Source organism: Diachasma alloeum, unplaced genomic scaffold (assembly GCF_001412515.2).
Source record: "Diachasma alloeum isolate Michigan unplaced genomic scaffold, Dall2.0 Dall_scaffold_78908, whole genome shotgun sequence".
NCBI lineage: Eukaryota > Metazoa > Arthropoda > Insecta > Hymenoptera > Braconidae > Diachasma > Diachasma alloeum.
Genome location: NW_021683643.1, coordinates 1,573,053 through 1,586,935, shown reverse-complemented (window position 1 = coordinate 1,586,935; position 13,883 = coordinate 1,573,053). Strand labels below are relative to the sequence as shown.

General features: G+C 39.2%; 1 protein-coding gene across 1 annotated transcript in view; it reads left to right on the top strand.

Annotated features, from left to right (window-relative positions):
- Positions 1 to 12,436: 12,436 nt before the first annotated feature.
- LOC107047839 (lachesin) overlaps positions 12,437 to 13,883 on the top strand; it is a 213,754-nt gene continuing 212,307 nt past the window's right edge. Inside the window, exon 1 of the mRNA XM_015270695.1 lies at positions 12,437 to 13,226. The gene's annotated coding sequence lies outside the window, so the exon portion shown is untranslated. The remainder of the gene's footprint in view (positions 13,227 to 13,883) is intronic.

Genomic DNA, 13,883 nt, shown 5'->3' with positions numbered 1-13,883 from the left:
TCGCCTTCGGCTCGTGCTATAAACCTCCCACGAGCCAAAAAACACTTTTCCGCACTCGTAACGAAATATACTATTTCCTACTCTTTGTGGTACATTTGGCCTGGAAAGACCGTCTGAACCCACTCTACTGTGCGAGCACGGTAATTTTTCTCGTACATTTCTCTCCGTGTACCTCTAATTCAATAAATTCAATCGATTTTTCCCACAAGGTAGATGGTGAGGGCATATATACATTTGGAAACAATCCCGCAATCGTTTATACCTTGACAATCGATCGATGTCTCCCCTAGAAGAAATTTTCGCAATAATCTATAAATTTGATCCATCAAGTAAATCGACGAACATTTATTGAAAATTTAACAAATGGTTGTCGAATGAAATTGAAAGATCTTTTTCTGTGTTTCAATTAATTAGTTGTTAAATTTTACCAACTAGTTGGTAATTCATTTTTTCAACAACTAGTTGGTGAAATTCACCAAATAATTTTCTCCGTGTAAGAAAAGCGGGAGTTCGCGCACGCAGAGTGCGTAAAATTCACTTTATGCACGAGTGATGAAAAATATTCTTTGTCACTAGATAAAAAAAAAATCTGGCGAATATGAGGTTTTGCAGGACAAGCGGAAGGCGAGTTCTAGTGATAAATACTAATATTTTGAGCAGCAGAAACCCGAGAATTTCCCATCCAACTGGAACTTCCCATAAAACACCAATATTTCGTCCCAAATGACCCTAAATTTACAATTAATTGAAAATTCAAGAATAGATTCATCTAAATATAACAGTTTTTTCTACCTACCCTGTGTAGCCGCTTCCCCCATATGTACTACACAACTATGAGGCTCGAAACTACTGGAAATCAGTGGTTCAAGAAGTTGAAAAAAAAATCCCGAAAAAAAATAAAAAAATAAATATCATTGTTGAAGATGGTGGATGAAAGATAGCAAAAAAAGTTGGTACAGCAAGAAAAGGTGAGGATAAAACAGAGATTTTTTTCTACCCCGTCCACCAACTTAGTTACGCTTTTACCTGGCGCTTTCTCTGTACCAACTTTTCCCCCCTGAGGGTAACAAAATAAATTCAGAGAGAAGTTTTCTGAAATAATAATTGACGTCACTAGCAGGCGGGAGGGTAGTAGGTGGTAGGATGAGGCGGACTATAGACGAAAGATGGGCGGATCGAGAAGTGGCGGGTTGAGGAGAAAAGAGAAAAAAAACAACAGAAATGAGAGAGATGAGAAAAAACGAAGAAGAAATGAGGATAAAAATAGGGGGAAATAGAATGAAAGAGAATGATGAAAAAAATTTGAGAAAGAGAAAACCGTTAAATTGGGTAGCTGAAGACTGGAGACGTGAAACGGTTACTGAGAGGGGCTATGGGGGGCGGGGGAGGGAGGGGGGGGGCAAAGGGGTTGGAGAGGGAAAAGGGAAAAAGGTTAGCCTGGCGTGGATGAAAAGTTGCGGTCTTTCAATGCCGCATCGGTGGACTGGTCCAATTATTTCAGCTAGTTAGACGTCTGAAATCCCGCGCGACAGTTTTCCATGGACAGATACTTAGTGGCAATGGTTAGGGAAGAACGCAGAAGGAAGAAGGAGAGGGACAATGGAGACACGAGTGGAAGATTGTTGCGCGTGCCCTCTCATGGCGCCAATGGTCGTCCGGTTAGCGCAGTTGAAAGTTGTGCACGATTGAGCAGAGGAAAAATAAAGCTTGTCGTCGGTTGCAGAAGGCGCTTCCGCTCCTTGATTCACTTGTTCTTTATTTTCATTCGGCAGCCAATAGACGGTGGAAAAGTTGTTCCAACGAACAAACAATTCAACAATCATCGTTTTTACCCCCTCGGCAAATGGTATCATAAACCCTGGCACTATGATCAATGCGTTTTGACGTAAAGACGAAAGCCCATGATTCCTGGGAAATATTGGAAGTTAGATAGAATGAAGGATGAAGTGTGTCATGTGTGTTGCATCGCGTTAACGATACGCCTGAGTTACAAATAATTTCACTCAGGTCATTCTAAAGTTTGGTTTGTTGCTATTTCGAAATAAAAAATGATTTTTAATGAATTTAATTTACTTGGATGTTTAATACGATTTTCAAAAAATTTTACAATCGACAGATCTTTCCATGTTCATTACATTGGATCTCTCACTTTCTATTTTTTAAAAATATACTTGAAAGATTAAATTACAAAAGTTTTATCTAATTGATTCATTGATTTGATTTTTTAACGTGATTTTGAAAGTCTATATAAATGTTAGAGTCGGTTGAAATTTATAAAATGTTTTAATTTGTTTGGTTGTATTATTTATCAATAGATATAATTTGATTTTAAGATTAATTCTGATTAATTGGAAACGCAACATGATTAACACCATATAAATTCACTTGAGTGTTTCACAGCACAAAATTAGTTTAATTTAAATATTCTGTAGAGTATTAGTGGATTGATGAGTTAAGATAATTCACTTTGGTTCAATTGATTTGGATATCACAATTTGAATAGGATGATTAAGAACTGAATATTCGTATTGGATGGTAGAAAACTTTTTTATGTGTCTTGGCGGAGTACTAGAGCAGAACTAATCTCTAAATTTTCTCAGACGTGGTACGACACTTCACTTTCTCTGCGTATGTTTAGTACAAAAGGCCTCTCTATTACCATGTTTTGGGTATTTGCTATAGTACGGAGCGAGAAACCGAAATGAGTCAATGGGGGATTTGAAACTTTGGGAAATATTCAAGTATTACAATTTGGTATAAACTTCACAATTGGAGTTGACAGACCTTGAAATTATTATGAATTGAACAGTTGTAAATAGCAATTTTCAGTAATTAATAAACTTCTTGAAAGATTAATAAATATTTTGTTTCGAAACGGAACAGTGTGCGCAGGGATATCCAAATTTGTAATATTTAATCACCGTTAAATATTGTAGCCATTAATTAGTCAACATCACTCTTAAATTCTTCGAGTACTTAAGTATCATTAATTCAAATATTAAAATTTTTACCTATTTTAGCAATCAATAATTGAGGTAGGATGTTTGATGATTATTTGTGTAATCGACAATCCCCTTTCAAGAAAGTTGAATTATTCACTCAGTAGTAAATTCACAGTTTCCTATTAACATTTTAAAAACATCATTATTCGAAAAAAATCAGATTTATAATATTATATCCTATTTGTCTGTAGCGGTCGCGCGGCGAGTGTGTGGCTCCGGCGGTCATCCAGGCTAAGCAGCGTTCAGTCTGCTCAGTACTTGGATGGGTGCCCGCTTGGGCACACCCAACCGCGTGGGACTACAGTCACTAGGCACGAATGTAGAAAACTACTTTGCCCATTCACACTACAGTCAGTGTGACGAATGGACACAGTGGAATTCCTGCATTATCGGCCGGCTGCATGACTGAGGTTTTCCATGGTTTCCCTGGCAGTCCAATCCCGAATGGGGTGCAGTTGGGGATAAAGTAAGTCGGCCAATGGTAACGCAGATAGGGAAGGGAACAAAATGTAAAAACCCGAGAGGGTACATATGGAACCAAAAAATGAATATTATATCCTATTCTAAAATGAACATCCTATTCTAACAAGAACATACACTTAAAGTCGATAACTATCGATATCTCGCAAGTCTGTCACGCTTATTTCTCATTGGTTCCAGTCATCTGAGGCGACAAATTTTATTCATGATTAATTTAATTTTGAGATGTTCAACGATGAATGTTACAATTACAGCGCGCTGTAGGGCGTGTTCGGTCTCGTTATTTGAAAAATTAGATCAACATATTTTAAACCTTCATGAATGTAAGGGTCAAATTCTTGTAATATTACAGAAATTTAATATTGATCGATCCCTGAGTGTGCGTCATCCGTTTCAGCCGGAATTCTTGGCGATATTTTCTCTCTGGGGGAGGGCAAAACAATGGGAAGCAAATTGAAGGAAACAACTGGCATAATCGTGGTCTCAGGAGCAACAGAGGCCTGACGAGGCTCCACTCACTCCGATAAGGTGACATCTCAAGCTACTGCTGTACACCCATTTAGGTGTTGCCACGAGCGAGACGGAGATAGAGATAAGTCAGATTGGGATCTGTGTGTCATGGACCAATGGACGAGCGGTCTTATCGATCGTGGAAGCCTCTTGAACCTCAGGCTATGACAGCAATTATCACCGATTTGGCCAGAAGCCCGTTGTCCAACTTCTACGGCAACAGTAGTGCAGTTGAATCACTGTAAAGACGTTTTGTATCTCTCCCTCGCTCTCTCACTTGCAACCGGTGCTCTCCCGCTGTCAAGGGATGGGGCTAAAATCTGAGAAAAGTGGATATAAAAGCCTGGTGCACTCCCCACAGACCTTTTCCAATGCTCCGCACGGAGAGGGAGACTGGAGACTCGTCTCTTCCGATGTCGGAGGAATGACGAGGGGCTTCCGTAAAGTCACGTAATTTTCCCGAGTGCTTCTCTCCAATCGAATAGGTAATCGGTGACGTTTTCAACGATTACCCTACACACGTTATTTCTGCGTTCGTGTGTACCGCTGTCTGTACTCAAGTCGAATGTGCCACAACCCTTGTCGCCGTATAAACGATAACTGCCGTCCACCTTCTGTCCTCCAGACTCAGGTCACCTCTCTCTCTTCTTCGCTGGATGACGTCAGGGTATGAGTACTTTTGCACGTGAGCATCCTGAGGGTCGCTTTCCACTCCCCACGAGACGGTTGATTTACGACGTCGTTTTGACACTCTATACAATTACTGGGTACATTCGACTTTCAGGGATATACCGTTTGTTTCGTGAATTTTTTTGAAATCTTAACTTTCCGATCTGAAGGGAGGAAGTTATTGTAATGACCTCGAAATCGATTGTGCGAATTTCATAATTTCTCCATGTTTCATGATCCCTAGAAACTCTCCCGGTATTTTTGGAGAACGGTATGTGTGGTCTGTAAGTGTGGATGTGTGTGTGTGTGTGTGTGGATGTGACCAAAATATTGTGCTACGATTTCTCTCGAACGAACGATGCGATTCAATTTTTTTTCACATAATCGATGTGTTTTCATGTAACTTGGAACTGATTAAATTCTGAACAACATCGCTTTCGCGGTTCTTTAGATTTTGCAATAAAACTTGTGAAAAAACAGAAAAATGAAATTTGTTTACAAATTTAGTGATTCGTCTCAGAGAAACAATGGGATTGATTTCTTGTCATCGTAATTGATGCCACTTTGTATCATTAGGACTGGAATGAAATTCAAGCAAAATCGTTTCGGCGGTTTCGGAGTAATTCGAACACGAATTTTTGAAATTTTAAATTTTCCAAAGATTTTTCAATATAGGTAATTTTTTTTCATTCTATTTTTTTTGTTTTTTTCTTTAAGAAAATCAAACAAAAAAACTAAGAAGATTTGAGCCAAGGAAATTCAATGAAAAAAAAACTCAATAGAATAAGTTATATAGGAAAATCCACTCGCAATGGGAGCGAGCGAAGCGAGCGACCAACAATCCAGTCGAATTTTTAATAAACATTTGAACTGAAATTTACGAGTTTCATGCATTTTTGAAAATCACTGAATTCAGTTGAGACGAAAAAAAATATCATTTCAATTTTTGCACCGCAGGAAGACAATAATTTTACAACGTACTGTTATTTTCAATGACAACATTAACATTCAGTATCAAATTTCCGTGGATTTTCCTGATTTTTCATAGTTTTCATGGAATAATTGAAATAAAATCGGAGGTTTCCATTGCTTTTCTAATCAAATTATGAATTTTCAATGACGAAATATCTTGAAATTTCAGTGGGACTGTAAAAAAATGTCCAAGAATATTGTATCAGGAAAAAATTGTTAATGCTAATTGATCCTATTAAAAATACATGTTATTAATCAACGAATTTTTCACTCAAATGAGAATTTATATGCTCTTTGAAACGCGACCTGAATCCTCTTTTCCATACGCACCTTCTCCCGCTTGTGATCCCACTCCAATTCATCTTTTTTTCATCTCGTGAAAAAGTTTTATTATCTTCTACTATAAGTCGCAACACGTGACATGCGATACGACAGGCGTGGCTTTCGTCATTTCCGAGTTGGAGTACGGCCGGGTTAGGTTTTTGCTGCTGAAGAAGAGGATCACTGAGCAAGGGAGAGGGAAAAGGGTCGAGTGTGGAATTTAAAATTGCACAAGGAGGGCAGCATTAGCTGGCTCTCTTCTGGATTTGGGCTCTGGCCCTCTACGCGTCCCACGTATAGACTTCACTTTTTACGCAAAAGATCCCCGCGCTCGCCCCCTATCCTCCCCCCGTACCGCACACACGTAACGCGGCACTTATGAAAGTGGTTGGAGGGATGATGTGGATCGTGGTGAGAGGGAGTAGACTACACGGAGAAAAAAATTCCAGAATTTTTCAGGCGAAATTCAGGCAAAAATTACCGTGCCGTCTGGTAAAGTGGGTTCAATTGTCTAGCACCAGAAAAATTCCGGTGCTGCATAGTAAAAATTCCGGTAACGCACAATAAAAGCTTGATCCCTGACTGTTTTCTATTACATGATAAATTTCATTCAATAGTTAAAAATGAGTAAACATTGTCATTCAGCATATCATCCTATTAATTTTATTTTAACCTCTCCTCCATATCCTCTCTCCCATATTAAAAGCGGAATGCGCGGCAAACGTATGTGGAACGTTTGACAGGCCAATGTATATCTACAGCGTTATACACCTCATGAAGCGAAAATAAAGGGCACTTATTTTATTTCTTAACCGTTTTATCACAACACTAATTAATATTTCACTGAATTGATATTATGAAAAACATTAACCTGGGGTTTCAGTAAGGAGATATGTGAGAGAGGAGGCTAGAGGAGGCGACGGAATAAATCATCTGGTCACGTTGAGTCGATGTTCGTGGTTGCGGAGGGGGGACGAAGAGTACCGAAATCTTACGAATGCGCGATCGGGTCCTAGGATTCTGGTAGAGCACCGGAAAAATTTGCCAGTCAGTGTCATAATTTTTCTCGTATTTCTCGTAAAAATTCACTGTCGCTTCGATTTTACCGTGCTGCACAAGAATTTTTCCCCACATTTATCCGAAAAATGACTCGTGCAACAGTACTTTTTCCTACTCTTTGCGGTACATTTGGCCTGGAAAGACCATCTGAACCAACTTTACTGTGCGGGCACGGTAATTTTTCTCGTACATTTCTCTCCGTGTAGTCTTGACTAAGTCGTAATTTTATCTTCTTTGCGTGGAGAATTATTTTCGAGTTGGATGAGGCCACTAACGAAGTAGCACAGTATATTCGAACATTCGAGGCATCAGGTTTAATTGTGATATTCGAGTCAATTTCATATAATCTTGATTACTTTACTTTCCAAATTATCTTTAAAGGGAAACGGAACCCCTGTGCCTATACGAACTTTTAGAATTGTGTTTCCTCCAATTATTAAATTTTATCTGTGAAACTACATTATCGACTCGATCGTTACATTGTTGAGTCAGTGAAGCAGTTTCATCAATAAACAAGAGGGAAATTACTCTTGTATTGCATATAGTATAGTTATTTTTGCAAAAAATAGCAATATGCTTCCGAATGGTTATTTTGCACAGCATTTCCTTCTGTCATGTATAATTCATTGTTTATTTCATTTTATTAAATTGAATAGCATTTTCTTCAACTAATTTCGTCACATTTTCAACTCAGTTGAAAGTTATCATCATCAGTATTCTTATTATTCTTTTCTTCTATACAACCAATTGTCTTTTTCATAGTTCTATCTCTCCACTCAGCCCGCCGATAAAATGTTATATAAAAAATATTATTAAAAAAACAGAACTTTTGCAAATTTTGAAATAAATTGAAATAACGATTATTGCTATCGCCTTTATCTTCGAACGCGGTCAAAAGGACATCCATACAATTTTTTTAAGTCATCATTCCATTCAGTACATTTTTTTTAATTGCCGTAAGAAAAACAATTTTTACAAAATTAAAAAAAAAAAATTAATGAATGAATTAAATATTAACGGCGATTGAAAGGGCTCAACAATACCTGCGTTTGAGGGAAAAAAAAGATTCAATTCCTTTAATTCATTAGCGGATAATCGTACCCACATGTATACATCCGTACAAACACGTTCGAAAAATTGCATTTTCGGACTGTTTGTTTTCAAAACTTAAATTTGAACGATTACAATTCTTCCGTTCCGGAGTCAAAATGGTAATTGCAAGAGAAAAGACAATTTTAAAAATTCGTATATACACAGGGGTTCCTTTTCACCTTAAATTAAACTCAAAACGAATTCCTATTCAGTTTGAATGACACTGTTAAAGAATTTAGGTGAAATTTCAGGTAGATGGAAAGAAATTCTCTTGACAAAGTGAAGGCCAGGAAAAAAATTCAGTGCCGGCGCTGGAAACTTTGAGTAGCATGTGAATTTTTTCCGTTCTTATATGGAATTTTCCGAAATCCCTAGAAATTGAACCTTAAAAGCACGAGAATTTCTCTAAAGGATTTTTCTCCGTGTATATAATTTTTTAAATTATATAAATTAGTAATTAACTTTGCAAGATGAACAATTCGTTAATTAATTGAAAAATCAAATTCAGAAGTTTAGCAGTAATTGTTTAATAAGAATTTGACATTAAAATTATTTCCAAATATCCATGAAAATAGTGAATCTTAATTAATTTACAGTTGATTTCTTTGAATATTACTAAAGTAAAGATTTTCGCCGATCTCTGTTTTTCACATGTTCTATGCGAATAAATAATAAACCGTTTTGGCGATCTTTTTCATAAACCCATCAGCTCAAAGTATCGATTGTAGGAAAATTCCTCATTTGATTTTTGGAGTCATTACAATAATTTTCTCCCTTCGGGTCGAAAAGTTAAAAATTAATACAAATAAGTATGAGCCAGTTAAATATCTCCTTCAATCTTCAATTAGTTCGAAATTCAGCGTAGTTTACCATTAGATATTCATGTTTTCATTGAAAATTTATGTAAACTGGGGAATTTTTGACTCCCTCTGATCCAAAAATTTGGAATTCAATTGCATTTCCAGTGAAATTGAAACATTCAGTTTCCAATGCCCCAAATCGAATTCGATATGTCGCTCTGATAAAAATTATCGCTCAACTCCACTTAATTTGATTTTCCTCTAGCAGCGAAGAGTGCTGTTGTCGATTCAAATTAAAATTTCTCAACTCTCTCACTGCCACTACTTCAACCTCATCAACTTCGAAAACAGAAAGAATAGACCATGCTCCAGAAACAATAATCCCGACTAAACGACAAAAAAAATGCTACAAAGGCAAAAGTGAGCGGATGTTAAGGATGGAACGGCGATACTGAAGTTAATTAAAACGTGATATCAGATATTGGGAATTGAACGTATACTGACCCCGGCACCGTGTTATTCTACGCCTCCGTTTCTTTTAGCTGCAGGTGTGAGTATCAAGGGACATCCGTCGCAGCGCAATGTTCAAGAGGGAGGGAGAAGTTATGGCGCTCGAACGTCTCCAGCAGCGATCGAAAGCATTTATATCTTCAGCGCACTATATAGGTTACTCCATGGACTCATTGTTTCCCCAGGATTTCACGACAAAAACCCTCGGCCAACAATAACTGTGACACGACTGCCAACGATCGCCATTTGTCTCTCCCATTTTCAGTGTTTGGACAGGGTCGGGGCGAGGGCTCTCAGTCTGGGTGAGCAGCGCAGTAGAGGAAAAGAAAAATTGTTCGAGATTAAAAAGGAGTATTAAACACATTTTAAAACAAGCACTCGTGGCTGGAAAAATATCTTTTTAATTAAAAATAGCTCCCGTGTACCGAGTGATTCTCTTTCACTTTAATTTTTGAGGTTTTTTTTTATAAGAGCATCCGATATGTATATGGAGAGAAAAATTCGGGAAATTTCGGGAATAATTGCATCACTAAAAGTGTTCAATAGAAACCATTTTTTTCGGGAAAATTTGCAGAATTTCATTGAGAACGAGACCGTCTCTCCAAAGTTTTGTCTCGTAAAGTGTCTCGCGACATCACTAATTTCTTGTCTTTATCTAAAAAAAATTGTCGACCTTACATCGAATACAATCCCATAAAGATATTGTTAATAAAATTCTCCTCATCATGATAGAAAAAAGATAACGAAATGATGTTATAAATGCTAAAAGGTTTGGCAATGTTCGGAGGAGGTGGGCTTATTCGTCGGTGAATTTGCGATGCGGATATTGGCTGGGCGTGTGCTTGGAGCGATATTAAAACGATCCTGCGAGAGAGGGATACGCGAGGCAGAGGGTGGAGTTGGAGGGGATTAAATAAAAGAAACGATAACGCGGCAACTTTGCGAACGCGGGTGGAGGGGGGGATATTCGTCGTTATTGAAACTGGTGTGTCACTGTAGTTTCGTTGCTCCTTCGCTTTTTTTTTATTACTCGCTCCACTATACTCCACCAGTATGAGGGAACAGTGTAGGTACATACCATCATAAGAACGCTCCAACATTCTCGGGGAGTTAACTACCCGTCCTTTCATCGGACGCCGAAGGATCACCCTGGGTAAAACGCTAGAAAGTTATAAGTCTTTAAAGTTTAATTTCAAGTTAACTCACTTCCTCAGGTCCGACGACCGGGGGAAAACTTGCACGGCTGCATACACCCGCGGCTAGGGGAGCACAGTTCCAAGCTTACTTCTATATAGTTTGATGGGGAGAGGGGGGAGGGGGACATGAAACTTTGCCGAACGGGGTTTAAGATTTTCTGCGATACACCTGGAATTTCTTATATGCCTTCACTCTTGTCCTCACGAATTCCATTGGCTCTGCCTCCACTGTAACTCGATGACGTCGTTGGCAACTCTCTGCAAATAAGGGGGAAAAATGAGTTGCACAAAAAAAAAAACCTGAATTGAGTATAAAGTATACTTGATTCAAAGATATTATTCTTGATAAGATTGGCGATTCTTCTACAAGAATATGTTAAAGCATGAGGCCTTTCTCGGGTCATGTGAGTTGGGATGCCTGAGAGAATTAAGCGATTGAAGAAAATTTACTTGTCTCAAGAAAATAGGTTTCAGATATTAGAAATTTTTTTTCTCAGTGTAAACGTAACAATCAACAAAAATTCATCATGAACCAAAACCAGTTTTTTCACTTTGACAGTGTTCCCCCTCCACTAAAAATCCACTCGCGATATTCGAAAACCTCCTCCCGATATTGGAAAACTGCATTAAAAACTTTACGAGCGGCTAGTACAATTTTTCATTAAACTTTTCCGCAACTCGTGTTACTTTTGCCAACAAAAATGACGAGACCATATCCAGATAAGATGAAAACCGGATGAATTCTCCTCCCGAGAAGACTAACGAGGTCAGCGAGAGACTTGAGGTCAGCTGTTCGATTCCACCAGCTCACTAGCATCCCATCCCCACCGGACAGTATGCGCGACCGTTCCGTTGTCCGAATCGAGGAAGATACTACCATTTTTGTTTTCATTCCCAGAAAGTTGGGGATAAAAGGGACGAGGGCTTTCCAGTCTCGTTGCGCCCACTCCCTGTTGGACGCAGAAAATGTCCTCGTTGGTTGAAGGAGGTAACTACAAAAAGAGAATGAAAAAAAAAAACCCAAGATAAAAGAGGAATAACGTCTGGAGGTGAAAGTAGTAGACTTAAACTTTGTATCACGTGTACGAGAATGGATATTGGGGGTTATAAAAGTTTGGCCGTGGTGTCACGGAAAACCACCTAAAACGTACCGAGAATATCTGCCAACCCCTTCTCTCACTCTCGTGTCGCTTTGTAATGAACGACGCTGAACCCAAAAAACATATAAATAGCTATTTGATAATAATCTCCGAGAGAAAGAAGACCGAAAAAAAAAATCCCGGACAATAATCACAAGATTTTTCCCGGTGAATCAGATCGAATGAGGATTTAGGGCGATCCTATTCACTGGGGGGATATCCCAGGAACATTATTCTGGGTTACAATCGGCAGTTGAAGTCAGTGGTCGCACTATTCTATCCCGCATGAAATTACGATCAAGGGTTGGCGGGGGCGAGGAGGAAGGGTGAATGAAAAAGATAAAAAGAGATACCACCGCAAATTCGCACCCTCCCCGAACCACTCTCGCCCCTTTCGCCTCTCTCCTCCCTTCCCTCCACCCCATTTTTTGTGCGGCTGGTCCTTGCTAGGGGGTGGACTCATCTAAGAATGTATTGGCGAGGATGCCAACGGTGCGCTCGACGATGGTTCTAACGCTGTGGGGTGTTGGGCAGAGGAAACGTCACACGGGGGATGAAGTTGGAGGGGCTGCACTGTCTCGGGGTGCACCAACCGCCCCTCACCTCCCTCTTCAACGAATAGTTCCAACTGTGGACGTTGCGATCACAGCGCCACGTCTCTACCACCAGCAGTACGACCTCAGCATCCCCGGTGGTGGTAACGCGCGCGTCAACCCTCCGTTTTTTTCCACGATTGTTTCCCTTGCATTGGAGAGGATAAAAAAAAATTTCAATTTTTTTTTACAATTTTTTTTCTGTGAGATATGTATTTGCATGTGTCGGATGGTGCTTCAACCCTTGGTTTACGTCAGTTGTGATTCATTATTTCAGTGTTTTTTTTGTTTTTACTGTGGATGATGAAGTGTGTCAGTTGATCGGGGGAATTTAAAATTATTCTGATTGAATTTCACTGGTTGGGGTTGAGACAGTGTGACTAGATAATGCGATGAGGGATCAAAGTGAATTGATTATCAGGATTGCAGAGCCATCAAACAAATTGAATTAATTATCACTCGGTTGAAGATTGAGAATTGTGTGATGAGAGTTTCAAGTGTTGAGTCAGTTTGACTAATTGATGCTGGTGAGCTGAATGTCGATGCCGGTTTACTCGATTGGATGACAATAATTAATCGTGAGGATGAATAGTGCTGTTCACCATGTTTGGATTGACAAATCGCGTCGATAATGGATACGCGACAGTACCGGGATCTTCGCTTATGATCGATTAAATTATCCCTATCCCAAGAGAATTGTTTTCCAATGAAACTCTCAGGTGAATGAAGAAGAATATAGTGACCAGCCATTTTCGAAAATAGAAAAACAAAAATCTGAGGATAAAAAATAAGTGAAAGAGCGCGGAGTTTTGAGTGATCAGTGCGGTTCAGTGGAGCCAGGATAGATCTCCCTCAACAGCTGTGAACACTTTCATCCACGAGAGTGAGTGCTACCGACATAATTGTTATAATTCCAATTTAATAACAGACAACAACCATTACGAAATCTCTCGTTAAATTACCGGCAATTTCCCTCCTCTATTTTCAAGCAAAATTGTCAATTATCCCCGGAGGTAGGATAATTAAAGTGATAGCCCACTGCAATTGCCCGCAAAAATTTTAACAGTTTAACATTAAACCGTTAAAATTGTATTAGCTATAAAATAACTCAATGCACTCAATGGGAGGAAAAAATACTCCCTGTGGAAAGGCGCACAGGTCAATTGCAGGATGTAGTGGAGGATGAAATACAATGGACTCTCAAACGTGCGGAAAAAACAGGGGGTGGAGAGAGGAACGGACAGAGTGAGAGAGGGTGAAATTAAATTAGGACAATTGGAAAGTTCCCGTGGAACGTATCACTAGTAATTAAACTCCAAACGAGTCTTTCACTGACAATCAATCTGGTGTGTGGTGTGTTAGAAGGCCGCTTGAATTATAGTTTAGAGTCTGAGGGGAGTTCATTGTCTGTGGACGGAATGTGTACAACTACGTGCGAGAGAATTGAAGGTGGGGGGGGGGAAGAAGGTTGTTTTTACGGAATTGCCCTTGTTTCAGCGTGCCGCCTTCTATCGAGACTGAAGTTTCTCTCAGCCCCTCC